General features: G+C 42.0%; 1 protein-coding gene across 1 annotated transcript in view; it reads right to left on the bottom strand.

The window, feature by feature from the left end:
* LOC117401139 (retinol dehydrogenase 5) overlaps nt 1-19,315 on the bottom strand; it is a 39,046-nt gene extending 19,731 nt beyond the window's left edge. The window contains exon 1 of the mRNA XM_034001643.3: nt 19,169-19,315. The gene's annotated coding sequence lies outside the window, so the exon portion shown is untranslated. The remainder of the gene's footprint in view (nt 1-19,168) is intronic.
* Between the last annotated feature and the right edge of the window lie 5,059 nt (nt 19,316-24,374).

Raw genomic sequence — 24,374 nt, 5'->3', positions numbered from 1 at the left:
TTTGCACTCTTTCTAGAGCAGCAATATCCTTTTTGTAATGAGGTGACCAGAACTGAACACAATATTCTAGGTGAGGTCTTACTAATGCATTGTAAAGTTTTAACATTACTTCCCTTGATTTAAATTCAACACTTCTCACAATATATCCGAGCATATTGTTGGCCTTTTTTATAGCTTCCCCACATTGTCTAGATGAAGACATTTCTGAGTCAACATAAACTCCTAGGTCTTTTTCATAGTTCCCTTCTTCAATTTCAGTATCTCCCATATGATATTTATAATGCACATTTGTATTGCGTGCATGCAATACTTTACACTTTACTCTATTAAATGTCATTTGCCATGTGTCTGCCCAGTTCTAAATGCTGTCTAGATTGTCTACATTTTGAATGATCTTTGTTGCTGCAACAGTGTTTGCCACTCCTCCTATTTTTGTGTCGTCTGCAAATTTAACAAGTTTGCTTACTATACCAGAATCTAAATCATTAATATAGATTAGGAATAGCAGAGGACCTAATACTGATCCCTGTGGTACACCACTGGTTACCTCACTCCATTTTGAGGTTTCTCCTCTAATCAGTACTTTCTGTTTTCTACATGTTAACCACTCCCTAATCCATGTGCATGCATTTCCTTCAATCCCTACTGCGTTCAGTTTGAGAATTAATCTTTTATGCGGGACTTTGTCAAAAGCTTTCTGGAAATCTAAATAAACCATGTTGTAAGCTTTGCAGTTATCCATTGTCGATGTTGCATCCTCAAAAAAGTCAAGCAGGTTAGTTAGACACGATCTCCCTTTCCTAAAACCATGCTGACTGTCTCCCAGGATATTGTAACGAGGTAATTTTCCATTTTAGATCTTATTATAGTTTCCATAAGTTTATATATAATAGAAGTCAGGCTTAATGATCTGTAGTTACCTGGTTCGGTTTTGTCTCCCTTTATGTGGATTGGTATTACGTTTGCTATTTTCCAGTCTGTCGGTACAACCCCTGTGTCATGAGACTGTTGCATGATCTTGGTTAGCGGTTTGTAAATAACTTCTTTCATTTCTTTAAGTACTATTAGGAGGATCTCATCTGACCCAGGGGCAGCAGTGTGGAGTAGTGGTTAGGGCTCTGGACTCTTGACCGGAGGGTTGTGGGTTCAATCCCAGATAGGAGACACTGCTGCTGTACCCTTGAGCAAGGTACTTTACTTAGATACAGTAAATACCCAACTGTATAAATGGGTAATTGTATGTAAAAATAATGTAATTGTATGTAAAAATAATGTGATACCTTGTAACAATTGTAAGTCACCCTGGATAAGGGTGTCTGCTAAGAAATAAATAATAATAATTTGTTTATTTTAAGAGCTCCTAGTCTCTTTAACACTTCTGCCTCTGTTACGCTAAAGTTATTTAAAATTGGATAGGAAGAGGTCGACATGTGGGGCATGTTGTCTTTGTCCTCCTTTATAAAAACCTGTGATAAGTAATCATTTAATATATTTGCTATTTTTTTTCTTCTTTTTTATTCTACAGTAGTCATGTATATTGTACAGTAGTCTATATTGTACAGTAGTTATGTATAGTGTACAGTAGTCTATATTGTACAGTAGGTATGTATAGTGTACAGTAGTCTATGTTGTACAGTAGTTATGTATAGTGTACAGTAGTCTATATTGTACAGTAGTTATGTATAATGTACAGTAGTCTCTATTGTACAGTAGTTATGTATAGTGTACAGTAGTCTATGTTGTACAGTAGTTATGTATAGTGTACAGTAGTCTATATTGTACAGTAGTTATGTATAGTGTACAGTAGTCTATATTGTACAGTAGTTATGTATAGTGTACAGTAGTCTATATTGTACAGTAGTTATGTATAGTGTACAGTAGTCTATATTGTACAGTAGTTATGTATAGTGTACAGTAGTCTATATTGTACAGTAGTTATGTATAGTGTACAGTAGTCTATGTTGTACAGTAGTCATGTATATTGTACAGTAGTCTATATTGTACAGTAGTCATGTATATTGTACAGTAGTCTATATTGTACAGTAGTTATGTATATTGTACAGTAGTCTATATTGTACAGTAGTCTATATTGTACAGTAGTTATGTATAGTGTACAGTAGTCTATATTGTACAGTAGTTATGTATAGTGTACAGTAGTCTATATTGTACAGTAGTTATGTATAGTGTACAGTAGTCTCTATTGTACAGTAGTTATGTATAGTGTACAGTAGTCTCTATTGTACAGTAGTTATGTATAGTGTACAGTAGTCTATATTCTACAGTAGTTATGGATAGTGTACACTAGTCGTGTATATTTAGTGTTCTGCATTTCCGGTTTATGCCAAATTATACTGAAAATAGTATTCAATATTTTCCCGGTACTATTTTCTTGGAAATACACACTATGTTGATTAAAATGCTGTTTTATTTTGACTCCGACATTGTAATAAGCAGTCTTACATTGTATCCTAGTATACAGCAGGTAGGGTTAGACGTCAGAGGATCAAATGATGTTGACACTTTGCACATTGGCTCTCTGTTCACAAACTAGCGGACATCGGACAATCCCCCGATGTGGCCGTATATTGGACGGATACGGACACCCTGAAGGGCCTTAATGCCTTTATAATCCAGGTCAAACAATGGATTCAAAAAAAAAAAAAAGGAATTTTTTTATATACGTAGTCTATATTATACAGTAGTCATGTATACTGTACAGTGGTAGTCTATATTGTACAATAGTCTATATTATACAGTAGTCATGTATATTGTACAGTGGTAGTCTATATTGTACAATAGTCTATATTATACAGTAGTCATGTATACTGTACAGTGGTAGTCTATATTGTACAATAGTCTATATTATACAGTAGTCATGTATACTGTACAGTGGTAGTCTATATTGTACAATAGTCTATATTATACAGTAGTCATGCATACTGTACAGTGGTAGTCTATATTGTACAATAGTCTATATCATACTGTAGTCGTGTATATCTTGGACTTTTCCTCATTGCATTTGGCTCTCTCTGCTTGTGTTACTTTGCCAGTAACATCCTTGAATAATACAGCAATCTTACTTGTATTCATTCAAGTCAGCTTTCATTTTATTTCCTAAAATGAACCAGTGGTGGCCCTGTTTTATATAACATATAAGGGAGCCCCATTACATTCGTTCTGAGCTTCATTAGAAACAATAATGAAGTGGAGACAGACAGTCAGGAGAGAGTACACACCCTATAATGAAGTGGAGACAGTCAGACAGGAGAGAGTACACACCCTATAATGAAGTGGAGACAGACAGACAGGAGAGAGTACACACCCTATAATGAAGTGGAGACAGACAGTCAGGAGAGAGTACACACCCTATAATGAAGTGGAGACAGACAGACAGGAGAGAGTACACACCCTATAATGAAGTGGAGACAGACAGTCAGGAGAGAGTACACACCCTATAATGAAGTGGAGACAGACAGTCAGGAGAGAGTACACACCCTATAATGAAGTGGAGACAGACAGTCAGGAGAGAGTACACACCCTATAATGAAGTGGAGACAGACAGTCAGGAGAGAGTACACACCCTATAATGAAGTGGAGACAGACAGACAGGAGAGAGTACACACCCTATAATGAAGTGGAGACAGACAGTCAGGAGAGAGTACACACCCTATAATGAAGTGGAGACAGACAGTCAGGAGAGAGTACACACCCTATAATGAAGTGGAGACAGACAGTCAGGAGAGAGTACACACCCTATAATGAAGTGGAGACAGACAGGAGAGCGTACACACCCTATAATGAAGTGAAGACAGACAGGAGAGAGTACACACCCTATAATGAAGTGGAGACAGACAGTCAGGAGAGAGTACACACCCTATAATGAAGTGGAGACAGTCAGGAGAGAGTACACACCCTATAATGAAGTGGAGACAGACAGACAGGAGAGAGTACACACCCTATAATGAAGTGGAGACAGTCAGGAGAGAGTACACACCCTATAATGAAGTGGAGACAGACAGGAGAGAGTACACACCCTATAATGAAGTGGAGACAGACAGACAGGAGAGAGTACACAACCTATAATGAAGTGGAGACAGACAGTCAGGAGAGAGTACACACCCTATAATGAAGTGGAGACAGTCAGGAGAGAGTACACACCCTATAATGAAGTGGAGTCAGTCAGGAGAGAGCACACACCCTATAATGAAGTGGAGACAGACAGGAGAGAGTACACACCCTATAATGAAGTGGAGACAGACAGACAGGAGAGAGTACACACCCTATAATGAAGTGGAGACAGACAGTCAGGAGAGAGTACACACCCTATAATGAAGTGAAGACAGACAGGAGAGAGTACACACCCTATAATGAAGTGGAGACAGACAGACAGGAGAGAGTACACACCCTATAATGAAGTGGAGACAGACAGACAGGAGAGAGTACACACCCTATAATGAAGTGGAGACAGACAGTCAGGAGAGAGCACACACCCTATAATGAAGTGGAGACAGACAGGAGAGAGTACACACCCTATAATGAAGTGGAGACAGACAGACAGGAGAGAGTACACACCCTATAATGAAGTGAAGACAGACAGGAGAGAGTACACACCCTATAATGAAGTGGAGACAGACAGGAGAGAGTACACACCCTATAATGAAGTGGAGACAGACAGGAGAGAGTACACACCCTATAATGAAGTGGAGACAGACAGGAGAGAGTACACACCCTATAATGAAGTGGAGACAGACAGGAGAGAGTACACACCCTATAATGAAGTGGAGACAGACAGACAGGAGAGAGCACACACCCTATAATGAAGTGAAGACAGACAGGAGAGAGTACACACCCTATAATGAAGTGGAGACAGACAGACAGGAGAGAGTACACACCCTATAATCCGATCACCGCTCGCATCCAGTTCAAGACTCTTGTACTAGCCTACAGATGCCTTGACCAGTCTGCACCCAGCTACCTCCAGACCCTCATCTCTCCCTACACCCCCACTCGACCTCTCCGCTCCGCCTGCACTAGAAGACTAGCTCTACCACCGCTACGCTCCCCTGCCTCCAAAGCCCGCTCCTTCTCCACCCTTGCTCCGCAGTGGTGGAATGACCTTCCTACAGATGTCAGGACTGCCCAGTCCCTGACCACATTCCGGCGCCTCCTTAAGACCCACCTCTTCAAAGAGCACCTGTAGAACTCCTCTGTTTGTATCCTGGGACACTATCACCCTTCATGTAAATGTGCTTTATTTTGCTCTTATCAGCCCCTATTTTACTGCATTTAATCCTGTACTTCAGAATACTGTAATCTGCCAAGTTTTTAACCTGTAGTACTTTGTATTTAATTACATCCTGATGTAACTATCACTATTTAATCATATCCTGATGTAACTATCACTATTACCTGCTGTATTATTGAATTGTGGTTTGTCAAACTTGTACTTTACTTGAACAAAAGTTATTGTATTTTTTGCTCTTATTGTATTACTTGTATTGTAACGCTTGAAATGTTTTTGCCTACGATTGTAAGTCGCCCTGGATAAGGGCGTCTGCTAAGAAATAAATAATAATAATAATAATAATAATGAAGTGGAGACAGTCAGGAGAGAGTACACACCCTATAATGAAGTGGAGACAGACAGTCAGGAGAGAGTACACACCCTATAATGAAGTGGAGACAGACAGACAGGAGAGAGTACACACCCTATAATGAAGTGGAGACAGACAGACAGGAGAGAGTACACACCCTATAATGAAGTGGAGTCAGTCAGGAGAGAGTACACACCCTATAATGAAGTGGAGACAGTCAGTCAGGAGAGAGTACACACCCTATAATGAAGTGGAGACAGACAGGAGAGCGTACACACCCTATAATGAAGTGGAGACAGACAGACAGGAGAGAGTACACACCCTATAATGAAGTGGAGACAGACAGTCAGGAGAGAGTACACACCCTATAATGAAGTGAAGACAGACAGGCAGGAGAGAGTACACACCCTATAATGAAGTGGAGACAGACAGTCAGGAGAGAGTACACACCCTATAATGAAGTGGAGACAGACAGGAGAGCGTACACACCCTATAATGAAGTGGAGACAGACAGTCAGGAGAGAGTACACACCCTATAATGAAGTGGAGACAGTCAGGAGAGAGTACACACCCTATAATGAAGTGGAGACAGACAGTCAGGAGAGAGTACACACCTATAATGAAGTGGAGACAGACAGACAGGAGAGAGTACACACCCTATAATGAAGTGGAGACAGACAGTCAGGAGAGAGTACACACCCTATAATGAAGTGGAGACAGACAGTCAGGAGAGAGTACACACCCTATCATGAAGTGGATTCAGACAGACAGGAGAGAGTACACACCCTATAATGAAGTGGAGACAGACAGGAGAGAGTACACACCCTATAATGAAGTGGAGACAGACAGGAGAGAGTACACACCCTATAATGAAGTGGAGACAGACAGGAGAGAGTACACACCCTATAATGAAGTGGAGACAGACAGTCAGGAGAGAGTATACACCCTATAATGAAGTGGAGACAGACAGTCAGGAGAGAGTACACACCCTATAATGAAGTGGAGACAGGCAGACAGGAGAGAGTACACACCCTATAATGAAGTGGAGACAGACAGACAGGAGAGAGCACACACCCTATAATGAAGTGGAGTCAGTCAGGAGAGAGTACACACCCTATAATGAAGTGGAGACAGACAGGAGAGAGTACACACCCTATAATGAAGCCTTGCCAGCTCTCCCGGGCTCTAGCAGAATGACTGCAAACATCATACACAGGTAAAGGGTAAGAAATAAGAACATGGAATTGAAGCTACTGTAATCTGTTTCATCCATTGTATCGTAAGTGGCAAAATAAACCTGACTAACATGTACGTTCTTTTCAACCGGTACTGAATATTTTTAGAGTACAGTGTATTTTTGTCAGCAGTAATCGACTGTCATCACTTCCAATTTGAGAAACAGCAGCGCACACAACAAACACAAACAATTGTATCCTGAATCACAACAGGCTAATCCAAACGATGTCTACTGTAAACGTACCAAGAAGGCATCTCCACAGTCACTGTATAGAGAGCAGTACACAGTGAAGAAAGCGTCTCCACAGTCACTGTACAGAGAGCAGTACACAGTGAAGACCCAGTGAAGAAAGTGTCTCCACAGTCACTGTATAGAGAGAAGTACACAGTGAAGAAAGTGTCTCCACAGTCACTGTAAGGAGAGCTGTACACAGTGAAGAAAGCGTCTCCACAATCACTGTATAGAGAGCAGTACACAGTGAAGAAAGCGTCTCCACAGTCACTGTATAGAGAGCAGTACACAGTGAAGACACAGTGAAGAAAGCGTCTCCACAGTCACTGTATAGAGAGCAGTACACAGTGAAGACACAGTGAAGAAAGCGTCTCCACAGTCACTGTATAGAGAGCAGTACACAGTGAAGACACAGTGAAGAAAGCGTCTCCACAGTCACTGTATAGAGAGCAGTACACAGTGAAGAAAGCATCTCCACAGTCACTGTATAGAGTGCAGTACACAGTGAAGAAAGCGTCTCCACAGTCACTGTATAGAGAGCAGTACACAGTGAAGAAAGTGTCTCCACAGTCACTGTATAGAGAGCAGTACACAGTGAAGACCCAGTGAAGAAAGTGTCTCCACAGTCACTGTATAGAGAGCAGTACACAGTGAAGAAAGCATCTCCACAGTCACTGTAAAGAGAGCAGTACACAGTGAAGAAAGCGTCTCCACAGTCACTGTACAGAGAGCAGTACAGAGTGAAGAAAGCGTCTCCACAGTCACTGTATAGAGAGCAGTACACAGTGAAGAAAGCGTCTCCACAGTCACTGTATAGAGAGCAGTACACAGTGAGGAAAGCATCTCCACAGTCACTGTATAGAGAGCAGTACACAGTGAAGAAAGCGTCTCCACAGTCACTGTATAGAGAGCAGTACACAGTGAAGAAAGCGTCTCCACAGTCACTGTATAGAGTGCAGTACATAGTGAAGAAAGCGTCTCCACAGTCACTGTATAGAGAGCACTACACAGTGAAGAAAGCGTCTCCACAGTCACTGTACAGAGAGCAGTACAGAGTGAAGAAAGCGTCTCCACAGTCACTGTATAGAGAGCAGTACACAGTGAAGACACAGTGAAGAAAGCGTCTCCACAGTCACTGTATAGAGAGCAGTACACAGTGAAGACACAGTGAAGAAAGCGTCTCCACAGTCACTGTATAGAGAGCAGTACACAGTGAAGACACAGTGAAGAAAGCGTCTCCACAGTCACTGTATAGAGAGCAGTACACAGTGAAAAAAGCGTCTCCACAGTCCCTGTATAGAGAGCAGTACACAGTGAAGAAAGCATCTCCACAGTCACTGTATAGAGAGCAGTACACAGTGAAGAAAGTATCTCCACAGTCACTGTATAGAGTGCAGTACACAGTGAAGAAAGCGTCTCCACAGTCACTGTATAGAGAGCAGTACACAGTGAAGAAAGTGTCTCCACAGTCACTGTATAGAGAGCAGTACACAGTGAAGACACAGTGAAGAAAGTGTCTCCACAGTCACTGTATAGAGAGCAGTACACAGTGAAGAAAGTGTCTCCACAGTCACTGTATAGAGAGCAGTACACAGTGAAGACCCAGTGAAGAAAGTATCTCCACAGTCACTGTATAGAGTGCAGTACACAGTGAAGAAAGCGTCTCCACAGTCACTGTATAGAGAGCAGTACACAGTGAAGAAAGCGTCTCCACAGTCACTGTATAGAGAGCACTACACAGTGAAGACACAGTGAAGAAAGCGTCTCCACAGTCACTGTATAGAATGCAGAACACAGTGAAGAAAGCATCTCCACAGTCACTGTATAGAGAGCAGTACACAGTGAAGAAAGCATCTCCACAGTCACTGTATAGAGTGCAGTACACAGTGAAGAAAGCGTCTCCACAGTCACTGTATAGAGAGCAGTACACAGTGAAGAAAGTGTCTCCACAGTCACTGTATACAGAGCAGTACACAGTGAAGACACAGTGAAGAAAGCGTCTCCACAGTCACTGTATAGAGAGCAGTACACAGTGAAGACACAATGAAGAAAGCGTCTCCACAGTCACTGTATACAGAGCAGTACACAGTGAAGACACAGTGAAGAAAGCGTCTCCACAGTCACTGTATAGAGAGCAGTACACAGTGAAGACACAGTGAAGAAAGCGTCTCCACAGTCACTGTATAGAGAGCAGTACACAGTGAAGAAAGCGTCTCCACAGTCACTGTATAGAGAGCAGTACACAGTGAAGAAAGTATCTCCACAGTCACTGTATAGAGTGCAGTACACAGTGAAGAAAGCGTCTCCACAGTCACTGTATAGAGAGCAGTACACAGTGAAGAAAGTGTCTCCACAGTCACTGTATAGAGAGCAGTACACAGTGAAGACCCAGTGAAGAAAGTGTCTCCACAGTCACTGTATAGAGAGCAGTACACAGTGAAGAAAGTGTCTCCACAGTCACTGTATAGAGAGCAGTACACAGTGAAGACCCAGTGAAGAAAGTATCTCCACAGTCACTGTATAGAGAGCAGTACACAGTGAAGAAAGCGTCTCCACAGTCACTGTATAGAGAGCAGTACACAGTGAAGAAAGCGTCTCCACAGTCACTGTATAGAGAGCACTACACAGTGAAGACACAGTGAAGAAAGCGTCTCCACAGTCACTGTATAGAATGCAGTACACAGTGAAGAAAGTGTCTCCACAGTCACTGTACAGAGAGCAGTACACAGTGAAGCAAGCATCTCCACAGTCACTGTATAGAGAGCAGTACACAGTGAAGACACAGTGAAGAAAGCGTCTCCACAGTCACTGTATAGAGAGCAGTACACAGTGAAGACACAGTGAAGAAAGCGTCTCCACAGTCACTGTATACAGAGCAGTACACAGTGAAGACACAGTGAAGAAAGCGTCTCCACAGTCACTGTATAGAGAGCAGTACACAGTGAAGAAAGCATCTCCACAGTCACTGTATAGAGAGCAGTACACAGTGAAGAAAGTATCTCCACAGTCACTGTATAGAGTGCAGTACACAGTGAAGAAAGCGTCTCCACAGTCACTGTATAGAGAGCAGTACACAGTGAAGAAAGCGTCTCCACAGTCACTGTATAGAGAGCAGTACACAGTGAAGACACAGTGAAGAAAGCGTCTCCACAGTCACTGTATACAGAGCAGTACACAGTGAAGACACAGTGAAGAAAGCGTCTCCACAGTCACTGTATAGAGAGCAGTACACAGTGAAGACACAGTGAAGAAAGCGTCTCCACAGTCACTGTATACAGAGCAGTACACAGTGAAGACACAGTGAAGAAAGCGTCTCCACAGTCACTGTATAGAGAGCAGTACACAGTGAAGACACAGTGAAGAAAGCGTCTCCACAGTCACTGTATACAGAGCAGTACACAGTGAAGACACAGTGAAGAAAGCGTCTCCACAGTCACTGTATAGAGAGCAGTACACAGTGAAGACACAGTGAAGAAAGCGTCTCCACAGTCACTGTATAGAGAGCAGTACACAGTGAAGAAAGCATCTCCACAGTCACTGTATAGAGAGCAGTACACAGTGAAGAAAGTATCTCCACAGTCACTGTATAGAGTGCAGTACACAGTGAAGAAAGCGTCTCCACAGTCACTGTATAGAGAGCAGTACACAGTGAAGAAAGTGTCTCCACAGTCACTGTATAGAGAGCAGTACACAGTGAAGACCCAGTGAAGAAAGTGTCTCCACAGTCACTGTATAGAGAGCAGTACACAGTGAAGAAAGTGTCTCCACAGTCACTGTATAGAGAGCAGTACACAGTGAAGACCCAGTGAAGAAAGTATCTCCACAGTCACTGTATAGAGAGCAGTACACAGTGAAGAAAGCGTCTCCACAGTCACTGTATAGAGAGCAGTACACAGTGAAGAAAGCGTCTCCACAGTCACTGTATAGAGAGCACTACACAGTGAAGACACAGTGAAGAAAGCGTCTCCACAGTCACTGTATAGAATGCAGTACACAGTGAAGAAAGTGTCTCCACAGTCACTGTATAGAGAGCAGTACACAGTGAAGAAAGCGTCTCCACAGTCACTGTATAGAGAGCACTACACAGTGAAGACACAGTGAAGAAAGCGTCTCCACAGTCACTGTATAGAATGCAGTACACAGTGAAGAAAGTGTCTCCACAGTCACTGTACAGAGAGCAGTACACAGTGAAGAAAGCGTCTCCACAGTCACTGTATAGAGAGCAGTACACAGTGAAGAAAGCATCTCCACAGTCACTGTATAGAGAGCAGTACACAGTGAAGAAAGTATCTCCACAGTCACTGTATAGAGTGCAGTACACAGTGAAGAAAGCGTCTCCACAGTCACTGTATAGAGAGCAGTACACAGTGAAGAAAGTGTCTCCACAGTCACTGTATAGAGAGCAGTACACAGTGAAGACCCAGTGAAGAAAGTGTCTCCACAGTCACTGTATAGAGAGCAGTACACAGTGAAGAAAGTGTCTCCACAGTCACTGTATAGAGAGCAGTACACAGTGAAGACCCAGTGAAGAAAGTATCTCCACAGTCACTGTATAGAGTGCAGTACACAGTGAAGAAAGCGTCTCCACAGTCACTGTATAGAGAGCAGTACACAGTGAAGAAAGCGTCTCCACAGTCACTGTATAGAGAGCACTACACAGTGAAGACACAGTGAAGAAAGCGTCTCCACAGTCACTGTATAGAATGCAGAACACAGTGAAGAAAGCATCTCCACAGTCACTGTATAGAGAGCAGTACACAGTGAAGAAAGTATCTCCACAGTCACTGTATAGAGTGCAGTACACAGTGAAGAAAGCGTCTCCACAGTCACTGTATAGAGAGCAGTACACAGTGAAGACACAGTGAAGAAAGCGTCTCCACAGTCACTGTATAGAGAGCACTACACAGTGAAGACACAGTGAAGAAAGCGTCTCCACAGTCACTGTATAGAATGCAGTACACAGTGAAGAAAGTGTCTCCACAGTCACTGTACAGAGAGCAGTACACAGTGAAGAAAGCGTCTCCACAGTCACTGTATAGAGAGCAGTACACAGTGAAGAAAGCATCTCCACAGTCACTGTATAGAGAGCAGTACACAGTGAAGAAAGTATCTCCACAGTCACTGTATAGAGTGCAGTACACAGTGAAGAAAGCGTCTCCACAGTCACTGTATAGAGAGCAGTACACAGTGAAGAAAGTGTCTCCACAGTCACTGTATAGAGAGCAGTACACAGTGAAGACCCAGTGAAGAAAGTGTCTCCACAGTCACTGTATAGAGAGCAGTACACAGTGAAGAAAGTGTCTCCACAGTCACTGTATAGAGAGCAGTACACAGTGAAGACCCAGTGAAGAAAGTATCTCCACAGTCACTGTATAGAGTGCAGTACACAGTGAAGAAAGCGTCTCCACAGTCACTGTATAGAGAGCAGTACACAGTGAAGAAAGCGTCTCCACAGTCACTGTATAGAGAGCACTACACAGTGAAGACACAGTGAAGAAAGCGTCTCCACAGTCACTGTATAGAATGCAGAACACAGTGAAGAAAGCATCTCCACAGTCACTGTATAGAGAGCAGTACACAGTGAAGAAAGTATCTCCACAGTCACTGTATAGAGTGCAGTACACAGTGAAGAAAGCGTCTCCACAGTCACTGTATAGAGAGCAGTACACAGTGAAGAAAGTGTCTCCACAGTCACTGTATACAGAGCAGTACACAGTGAAGACACAGTGAAGAAAGCGTCTCCACAGTCACTGTATAGAGAGCAGTACACAGTGAAGACACAGTGAAGAAAGCGTCTCCACAGTCACTGTATACAGAGCAGTACACAGTGAAGACACAGTGAAGAAAGCGTCTCCACAGTCACTGTATAGAGAGCAGTACACAGTGAAGACACAGTGAAGAAAGCGTCTCCACAGTCACTGTATAGAGAGCAGTACACAGTGAAGAAAGCGTCTCCACAGTCACTGTATAGAGAGCAGTACACAGTGAAGAAAGTATCTCCACAGTCACTGTATAGAGTGCAGTACACAGTGAAGAAAGCGTCTCCACAGTCACTGTATAGAGAGCAGTACACAGTGAAGAAAGTGTCTCCACAGTCACTGTATAGAGAGCAGTACACAGTGAAGACCCAGTGAAGAAAGTGTCTCCACAGTCACTGTATAGAGAGCAGTACACAGTGAAGAAAGTGTCTCCACAGTCACTGTATAGAGAGCAGTACACAGTGAAGACCCAGTGAAGAAAGTATCTCCACAGTCACTGTATAGAGAGCAGTACACAGTGAAGAAAGCGTCTCCACAGTCACTGTATAGAGAGCAGTACACAGTGAAGAAAGCGTCTCCACAGTCACTGTATAGAGAGCACTACACAGTGAAGACACAGTGAAGAAAGCGTCTCCACAGTCACTGTATAGAATGCAGTACACAGTGAAGAAAGTGTCTCCACAGTCACTGTACAGAGAGCAGTACACAGTGAAGCAAGCATCTCCACAGTCACTGTATAGAGAGCAGTACACAGTGAAGACACAGTGAAGAAAGCGTCTCCACAGTCACTGTATAGAGAGCAGTACACAGTGAAGAAAGCATCTCCACAGTCACTGTATAGAGAGCAGTACACAGTGAAGAAAGTATCTCCACAGTCACTGTATAGAGTGCAGTACACAGTGAAGAAAGCGTCTCCACAGTCACTGTATAGAGAGCAGTACACAGTGAAGAAAGTGTCTCCACAGTCACTGTATACAGAGCAGTACACAGTGAAGACACAGTGAAGAAAGCGTCTCCACAGTCACTGTATAGAGAGCAGTACACAGTGAAGACACAGTGAAGAAAGCGTCTCCACAGTCACTGTATACAGAGCAGTACACAGTGAAGACACAGTGAAGAAAGCGTCTCCACAGTCACTGTATAGAGAGCAGTACACAGTGAAGACACAGTGAAGAAAGCGTCTCCACAGTCACTGTATACAGAGCAGTACACAGTGAAGACACAGTGAAGAAAGCGTCTCCACAGTCACTGTATAGAGAGCAGTACACAGTGAAGACACAGTGAAGAAAGCGTCTCCACAGTCACTGTATACAGAGCAGTACACAGTGAAGACACAGTGAAGAAAGCGTCTCCACAGTCACTGTATAGAGAGCAGTACACAGTGAAGACACAGTGAAGAAAGCGTCTCCACAGTCACTGTATAGAGAGCAGTACACAGTGAAGAAAGCATCTCCACAGTCACTGTATAGAGAGCAGTACACAGTGAAGAAAGTATCTCCACAGTCACTGTATAGAGTGCAGTACACAGTGAAGAAAGCGTCTCCACAGTCACTGTATAGAGAGCAGTACACAGTGAAGAAAGTGTCTCCACAGTCACTGTATAGAGAGCAGTACACAGTGAAGACCCAGTGAAGAAAGTGTCTCCACAGTCACTGTATAGAGAGCAGTACACAGTGAAGAAAGTGTCTCCACAGTCACTGTATAGAGAGCAGTACACAGTGAAGACCCAGTGAAGAAAGTATCTCCACAGTCACTGTATAGAGAGCAGTACACAGTGAAGAAAGCGTCTCCACAGTCACTGTATAGAGAGCAGTACACAGTGAAGAAAGCGTCTCCACAGTCACTGTATAGAGAGCACTACACAGTGAAGACACAGTGAAGAAAGCGTCTCCACAGTCACTGTATAGAATGCAGTACACAGTGAAGAAAGTGTCTCCACAGTCACTGTATAGAGAGCAGTACACAGTGAAGAAAGTGTCTCCACAGTCACTGTACAGAGAGCAGTACACAGTGAAGCAAGCATCTCCACAGTCACTGTATAGAGAGCAGTACACAGTGAAGAAAGCGTCTCCACAGTCACTGTATAGAGAGCAGTACACAGTGAAGAAAGTATCTCCACAGTCACTGTATAGAGTGCAGTACACAGTGAAGAAAGCGTCTCCACAGTCACTGTATAGAGAGCAGTACACAGTGAAGAAAGTGTCTCCACAGTCACTGTATAGAGAGCAGTACACAGTGAAGACCCAGTGAAGAAAGTGTCTCCACAGTCACTGTATAGAGAGCAGTACACAGTGAAGAAAGCGTCTCCACAGTCACTGTATAGAGAGCAGTACACAGTGAAGACCCAGTGAAGAAAGTATCTCCACAGTCACTGTATAGAGTGCAGTACACAGTGAAGAAAGCGTCTCCACAGTCACTGTATAGAGAGCAGTACACAGTGAAGAAAGCGTCTCCACAGTCACTGTATAGAGAGCAGTACACAGTGAAGAAAGCGTCTCCACAGTCACTGTATAGAGAGCACTACACAGTGAAGACACAGTGAAGAAAGCGTCTCCACAGTCACTGTATAGAATGCAGTACACAGTGAAGAAAGTGTCTCCACAGTCACTGTATAGAGAGCAGTACACAGTGAAGACACAGTGAAGAAAGCGTCTCCACAGTCACTGTATAGAATGCAGTACACAGTGAAGAAAGTGTCTCCACAGTCACTGTATAGAATGCAGTACACAGTGAAGAAAGTGTCTCCACAGTCACTGTATAGAGAGCAGTACACAGTGAAGACACAGTGAAGAAAGCGTCTCCACAGTCACTGTATAGAATGCAGTACACAGTGAAGAAAGCGTCTCCACAGTCACTGTATAGAATGCAGTACACAGTGAAGAAAGTGTCTCCACAGTCACTGTATAGAGTGCAGTACACAGTGAAGAAAGCATCTCCACAGTCACTGTATAGAGAGCAGTACACAGTGAAGAAAGCGTCTCCACAGTCACTGTATAGAGAGCAGTACACAGTGAAGAAAGCGTCTCCACAGTCACTGTATAGAGAGCAGTACACAGTGAAGAATGCGTCTCCACAGTCACTGTATAGAGAGCAGTACACAGTGAAGAAAGCGTCTCCACAGTCACTGTATAGAGAGCAGTACACAGTGAAGACCCAGTGAAGAAAGCGTCTCCACAGTCACTGTATAGAGAGCAGTACACAGTGAGTGGACCAGGAAGTTTCACGAAGTAATTATTCATGAATGAGAATGGTGGGATTGTCAAGGTGGGTTCTTTACAGCCACCATCCGGACAGGAATAATCACAGCACTTCATCAGCGTTCATGGCATATTCTGTTTCTATCAAAGTATATCTGCACAGTCATTTTGCACTTTCCCCATTCTTTCTCTATTGTTGTACTTGGCATATGATTAACATACCTCTGGGCTGAATGCTTTGCCATGCTTTCACTGTGCTGTATTACACTTTGCTATGCTTTTACTATGATACACTTTTATAAGTTTAAACTGAATTTAAACAGTTAAATTACTCGCTTAAATCTGCATCTGCTTAGAATGCGGGTTGGATGTGAATGAATGCAAGATTCCAAAATGAGATCCGGTAAAAGAATGAAAAAACTCACTCAACAGTGCTGAATGGGAGAAAGTCAATGCTGGATCTCAATAGTGCTGAATGGGAGAAAGTCAATGCTGGATCTCAACAGTGCTGAATGGGAGAAAGTCAATGCTGGATCTCAATAGTGCTGAATGGGAGAAAGTCAATGCTGGATCTCAACAGTGCTGAATGGGAGAAAGTCAATGCTGGATCTCAATAGTGCTGAATGGGAGAAAGTCAATGCTGGATCTCAACAGTGCTGAATGGGAGAAAGTCAATGCTGGAACTCAACAGTGCTGAATGGGAGGAAGTCAATGCTGGATCTCAACAGTGTTGAATGGGAGAAAGTCAATGCTAGATCTCAACAGTGTTGAATGGGAGAAAGTCGATGTTGGATCTCAGCAGTGTTGAATGGGAGAAAGTCAATGCTGGATCTCAACAGTGCTGAATGGGAGAAAGTCAATGCTGGAACTCAACAGTGCTGAATGGGAGGAAGTCAATGCTGGATCTCAGCAGTGTTGAATGGGAGAAAGTCAATGCTGGATCTCAACAGTGTTGAATGGGAGAAAGTCAATGCTGGAACTCAACAGTGCTGAATGGGAGGAAGTCAATGCTGGATCTCAACAGTGTTGAATGGGAGAAAGTCAATGCTAGATCTCAACAGTGTTGAATGGGAGAAAGTCAATGCTGGAACTCAACAGTGTTGAATGGGAGAAAGTCAATGCTGGAACTCAGCAGTGTTGAATGGGAGAAAGTCAATGCTGGAACTCAGCAGTGTTGGAAGGGGAGAAAGTCAAAGTAAACTTATGGAAACTATAATAAGATCCAAAATGGAAAATTACCTATATGGTAACAGTATCCTGGGAGACAGACAGCATGGTTTTAGGAAAGGGAGATCGTGTCTAACTAACCTGCTTGACTTTTTTAAGGATGCAACATTGAAAATGGATAATTGCAAAGCATACGACATGGTTTATTTAGATTTCCAGAAAGCTTTTGACAAAGTCCCGCATAAAAGATTAATTCTCAAACTGAACGCAGTAGGGATTGAAGGAAATGCATGCACATGAATTAGGGAGTGGTTAACATGTAGAAAACAGAAAGTACTGATTAGAGGAGAGACCTCAAAATGGAGCGAGGTAACCAGTGGTGTACCACAGGGATCAGTATTAGGTCCTCTGCTATTCCTAATCTACATTAATGATTTAGATTCTGGTGTAGTAAGCAAACTTGTTAAATTTGCAGACAAGTGGCAAACAATAGGAGGAGTGGCAAACACTGTTGCAGCAGCAAAGGTCATTCAAAATGATCTAGACAGCATTCAGAACTGGGCAGACACATGGCAAATTAAATTTAATAGAGAAAAGTGTAAAGTATTGCATGCAGGCAATAAAAATGTGCATTATAAATATCATATGGGAGGTACTGAAATTGAAGAAGGGAACTATGAAAAAGACCTAGGAGTTTATGTTGACTCAGAAATGTCTTCATCTAGACAATGTGGGGAAGCTATAAAAAAGGCCAACAAGATGCTCAGATATATTGTGAGAAGTGTTGAATTTAAATCAAGGGAAGTAATGTTAAAACTTTACAATGCATTAGTAAGACCTCACCTAGAATATTGTGTTCAGTTCTGGTCACCTCATTACAAAAAGGATATTGCTGCTCTAGAAAGAGTGCAAAGAAGAGCGACCAGAATTATCCTGGGTTTAAAAGGCATGTCGTATGCAGACAGGCTCAAAGAATTGAATCTATTCAGTCTTGAACAAAGAAGACTACGCTGTGATCTGATTCAAGCATTCACAATTCTAAAAGATATTCACAATGTCGACCCAGGGCACTTTTTCGACCTGAAAAAAGAAACAAGGACCAGGGGTCACAAATGGAGATTAGATAAAGGGGCATTCAGAACAGAAAATAGGAGGCACTTTTTTACACAGAGAATTGTGAGGGCCTGGAACCAACTCCTCAGTAATGTTGTTGAGGCTGACACCCTGGGATCCTTCAAGAAGCTGCTTGATGAGATTCTGGGATCAATAAGCTACTAACAACCAAACGAGCAAGATGGGCTGAATGGCCTCCTCTCGTTTGTAAACTTTCTTATGTTCTTATGTTCTTAATGCAAGATCTTAGTAGTGCTGAATGGGAGAAAGTCAATGCTAGATCTCAACAGTGTTGAATGGGAGAAAGTCAATGCTGGATCTCAACAGTGTTGAATGGGAGAAAGTCAATGCTATATCTCAACAGTGCTGAATGGGAGAAAGTCAATGCTATATCTCAACAGTGTTGAATGGGAGAAAGTCAATGCTATATCTCAACAGTGTTGAATGGGAGAAAGTCAATGCTAGATCTCTCAGCACTTGTATACAGTACAGTATTTGTCATTATTCAGCATCTCACAACACACATTCAACTCGTGCCAACATGTGTTTTGAGTACATTGTCCACATAAAGCAGTGTGTCCACAATATGAATATAATAATGCTAAATGTACAAAGGATTGTGTCCATAATACATGATTGTCTGTTTTAAATGTGCAAGCACAGGGATGGAAGTAAGACTCCCATTACATAGCAGTGTGATCCATTCCTGGTTTTAAGACACACCTGAGCTTGTTACCTCTAGACTTTGAATAATCAAGCCCATTTTAAAAGCTGGAATGAGGGAAACTGCTACACAATAGGAGGCTCCATCTCTGAAGCACTAAGTAGGATGCACTGTATTAGACAAATAAGGAAATTAAGCAATCTTACCTTACTGATCTTTAAAAATAAAAGCAGTCTTGATGCGTGTCTTAAAAATTGGACCAGCTCCCTTCTGCCTTCACTTCTCAATGCTGAGAAGGGGATTTACTTGAGTCTCAGACAACAGGCGGAGAGAAGAAGGCGGGAGAAGGAGGGAACGAGGGAGTGAAAGGGGATGATTGGTAGAGCTGGAATAAATCAAACATTTCTCTTATCTAAAGCTAAACATTACCACCATTGTAACCACTTCACTGCGTGTCAGCATGCCCAGTGCTACAGTTAAATGCATTTTGTATATACATTCCTATTTTTTAAGGTTATTTAATCTATCATCAGATATTCGAAAACCATAGCTATGGTAGTTATATGTAGTAACTCCAAAAGGCAATCTGACTACTTTATAGAAGTAATATATTTCTGATAACTTATTATTTTTATATAACTTTTGCCAGTAGTAGTAGTAGTAATAATAATAATAATAATAATAACAATAATAATAATAATAGATAACTCGAACAGCATGAAAGTTTTTGCACATGGGCTTTACTATGAGTTTTAGTGGCCAGTATTTTAGTTTTATTGCTAGTTAGTAGAAAACAATAAATCAGATACTTAAGGAAAAGCTACTTTCTTATGACAACTCTGCAAACATTACTAAATCTGATTACATGTCAATATTCCTTTTTTTAAAACTTACAAGTAATTGGTACTTTAACCAGTTATTTATCAGCCCTGTAAACAATGGCTTTTTTTTTTCAACAGCTTGACGGACACCATTTGTCAATACAGCTTCTGTCATTATAGCTGTGAAATATGTGTTGTAAAGAATTCTAACAACATGTCTTACAATACATACAGTGCATATGACAAAGGACTGAGGCTGGCCGTGTACTACCATGCACCTCGCACATGAGTGTCTAAACCACTGTACAGCACAGCCAGGCTTTGTCTATCGTGTTTTAACTTATACTGTCAGCAGCCAGACAGTGTGCGGAACCAACCGAAAAAGGCAAACCGAAAACTTGGGCAAATGGCACAAAAATAGGAGGAAGAGGCAAAACCTGTTGCAGCAGCAAAGGTCATTCAAAATGATCTAGACAGCATTCAGAACTGGGCAGATACATGACAAATGACATTTAATACAGAAAAGTGTAAAGTATTGCATGCAGGCAATAAAAATGTGCATTATAAATATCATATGGGAGATACTGAAATTGAAGAAGGGAACTATGAAAAAGACCTAGGAGTTTATGTTGACTCAGAAATGTCTTCATCTAGACAATGTGGGGAAGCTACAAAAAAGGCCAACAAGATGCTCGGATATATTGTGAGAAGTGTTGAATTTAAATCAAGGGAAGTAAGGTTAAAACTTTACAATGCATTAGTAAGACCTCATCTAGAATATTGTGTTCAGTTCTGGTCACCTCGTTACAAAAAGGATATTGCTGCTCTAGAAAGAGTGCAAAGAAGAGCAACCAGAATTATCCTGTGTTTAAAAGGCATGTCATATGCAGACAGGCTCAAATAATTGAATCTATTCAGTCTTGAACAAAGAGGACTACGCTGTGATCTGATTTAAGCATTCACAATTCTAAAAGATACTCACAATGTCGACCCAGGGCACTTTTTCGACCTGAAAAAAGAAACAAGGACTAGGGGTCACAAATGGTGATTAGATAAAGGGGCATTCAGAACAGAAAATAGGAGGCACTTTTTTACACAGAGAATTGTGAGGGTCTGGAACCAACTCCCCAGTAATGTTGTTGAAGCTGACACCCTGGGATCTTTCAAGAAGCTGCTTGATGAGATTCTGGGATCAATAAGCTACTAACAACCAAATGAGCAAGATGGGCTGAATGGCCTCCTCTCGTTTGGAAACTTTCTTATGTTCTTATGTTCTTATGTTCTTATGCTCTTATGTTCTAATGTTCTTATGTTCTTATCTGTAAGAAAACAATCCACAGGTTCTCGTGCCTCTGGTTGTTTACTGAAGCAAGGCAGTGTCCGAATCATTCAGAAATTCCCCCTGGAAATGCCACATTAAATATTGGCAGATATGAAAGTGAGAATAATAATGAAATGAATCTCACTCTCTTACCTTCAATCCCACATTGATAATGCAGAAAGCCCTTTGGGGAACTAACTAGAATCATTATAATGGTCTTACCAGAAAACAAAAGCAAATATTTCAAGATATACAATTTTATAGTTTAAATTGAAAAGGTCTAATTTAGCAACTTATTCATCCAATTAAGGGTTTAGTTAAGTAATGAGGGCTCAGTTGGAATGGAAACCAGAAGACACGGGGGACACTTAGTTTCGATGCCTTATTCTCGGGTTATCTGTTTATACTTGCACTTCCTGGGTGATTTCACCTCAGCGATTTCTGGGTCATGTTACTGGCTTACAGCATGTCAGACAACGGGAGAAGACGTCAGTGAAGTGCAGGAGTGCATGGCTTGAAACAGAGATTTCTTTAACCTGGAGTTGCACCAGATAACATGTTTTACATGAAAATACATGTTTACTAAAACTGCACACTTCAGACCCATATAATGAAAAGCAAATGTTTGGATCTATTTTGTTAGCTTCAATTCCTTGCAGTACTGTATGTGTATGTCAGCCTGTGGCAGGGTGAAAGCCCTGCCGGGGTCATGTAGATGTGTGTGTGTGTGTGTGTGTGTGTGGGATATTGGGTTGGCAGGGAGGGGGTTAAATTTCTCCCTGTCATAACACGTGGGAATGTGACTCGAGCACATGAATAAATGATTAATTAGCCACAGATGTATAAAACAGATGTTCACAGGTGTTAGTTTACAATGAGAAGAGTTAATGTTGGAGATAGAGGTGGAGGTGCATGTTTGTGTTGCGTGCTGTGCTGTCCTGTCTTGTGTACATTCGGGAGTTTTTGTAAACCCTTTTGTTTTGTCTCTTGTGCCGTTTGTTTTCTGAAGTGTTTTTTCCATGTTATTTGTTTACTAAACTGCATTAAACCTGCAGCTTTCTGTGTCTGAGACTCTCTTTCCATGCAAATACCATCTGAGCTGTGATGCTACCACACTACAGAGTCACTTATAGCAGGAGAATCCCTTTGCTTATTGTCTGCCTGTGCCTCTAACTGTCCCAACAGAGCCCATATATATTTCTATATGTAGAACAGGTGTGTTTGGTTCTTGCTGTGATTTCTATGTGTAGAGCAGGGTTGCATTTGGTTCTTGTTGTGCTTTCTTCCTCTTCATTGTGTTCATGCTCCAGTCAGAGCTTTACAATAGCTGTAACAGGATTATTTTGCAGAAAGCATGAGACTGTTGTTGGATAATGTGCTTTCCTCAAAGCGTCCTTTGTTTTCTGTGCCTTCGTATACAGTGAAGCTGAACATAAAGCCAAGTAATCCTCAATTTCAAGTCTGTCTCATCCTCAAAGGAATTCAATCGGATTTGAACTCCCATGAAAGTAGGGGGTTTCCATCAGTCGAACACATAACCCAACTGGGGTTTCCACAGTCACATGGACAGCCATGCAGACAATGGCATCGCCTGTATAACCCTGACCCTGAATGATTATATGACCAATCCGTAGATTTTTGCAAAAAATTGAGATTTCATCTATGTTTTATTCAGTAAACAGAACTCAAAAAACAAGAAAAAACTATCTAAGTTTTCTTTATTTTTTTTAACAAGACAAATCCTTCTTTGAAACCACACCAAGCTTGACAGTTTTTGCAAAGTAAAACTTGTTTTACTTCCACAAGTATAAGTGTTTGAAAAAAGCGGACATAGTTTTCTTTATATAAATATAAATATAAATTTGGCATACAAGCAGTATGTTTATTTTTGCAATATTTCCCTTACTTGAAACTCTGCATCTCATCCAAACCGATGTCCGAGGCAGACGAGATTCATTCAGAATCAATTTCTGAAACCATCTGAGTGACAAAAAAAAATTCTTCCTTTGGGGGAAACCATCTTTGTTTTGGTGTACTTCAAACATGGATAGCTTCAACAGTTCAAATGTGAGCATATGTCATTTCCACTTCCAAGTCATAAGTGCATCCCTTGTGCGTATGTGGAATAGTGATTGATTACCGCAGCACCTGAAAAAAGACATGGGCGCTGGCAGGCGCTCATGGGCATTCCGGGGTTTAGAGGCTTAAACACAAAAATGATAAAATGATTCCATGCCTATCAAGAGAACTGTTTTTAAAAACCTGCTGCTCAAATACTGTTTGACCTTCCATAAGAACATCAGGAACTCCAGCCCATCTCCTGCATGCTCACATGGTTCCTAGGAGCTGATTGATCTCAAAATTCACAGTTGTTCAACATGACCAGGTAACCCATTCCATACCCACTCTGTGGGTGAAGAAGGGTTCCCTTCCCTCTCCCCTAAGTCTGTCTCCACTTTCCAACTGTGTCCTCTGGTCCTGGTTTCTGTTCTGGCTTTAAGTTTAAATTTTTAAAAAATAAATAAATAATTAATAGACAATATGAAAATGTGTAATCAAAAGTAGATAGATTGAATGAAGCCAAGGGTGGAGAAAGAGTTTGCTTTCAATAAACAACAAAGTTTGATTTGATGGAAGGGTAGAGACCACCTAGAGATACCGGGGACTGAACACGATGCATCCTACATGCGAAGCATACCCTCTACCACCGAGCTACATCCACCGTTCCCGTCCACATATCACTTTGTGCAACTCTCGCCTATGATTTCTAGGACAGCGTGTGTTCTCAGTTCCATCGGCATGTATGTCTTTTTTTTGTGTTTGCAATCGGGAGGACGAAGTAGCCAATGGTTAAGGCAATGGACTGCTAATTCACTGTGCTTATTGGTTTTTGGCATGAATTCCTCTGAGGCCTCGACTTCGCCATGCCATTTCAAACTATGCAGAGCTCTGTGGCACAATGGATAGAGCGTTTGACTTTGAGACGAGTTGTGTGGTGTGATGAAGGGTTGTGGGTTCGCCTCTACCGCTCAAACCGAGTCATCAATACCTGTATGTCTTCTTTTTGCTAAAAGTTTTTCAACAGTATCGCTTGTTTACTAGACAGGTGCTTTAACCAACAAAGTCACAGCACCTCACACCTGCCAGGCATGCTAAACTGTATGACTAGAAGTCCCAAATTGATCCAGAAAGGCTTATTATTTAGTTCGGACAGCTTTCCTCACTTTATGGGACACATCTCCAATGGCGCAATTGGTTAGCGCGCACAAC

The sequence above is a fragment of the Acipenser ruthenus genome, chromosome 42 (genome assembly GCF_902713425.1).
Source record: "Acipenser ruthenus chromosome 42, fAciRut3.2 maternal haplotype, whole genome shotgun sequence".
NCBI lineage: Eukaryota > Metazoa > Chordata > Actinopteri > Acipenseriformes > Acipenseridae > Acipenser > Acipenser ruthenus.
This window is presented reverse-complemented; position numbering and strand designations above follow the sequence as displayed.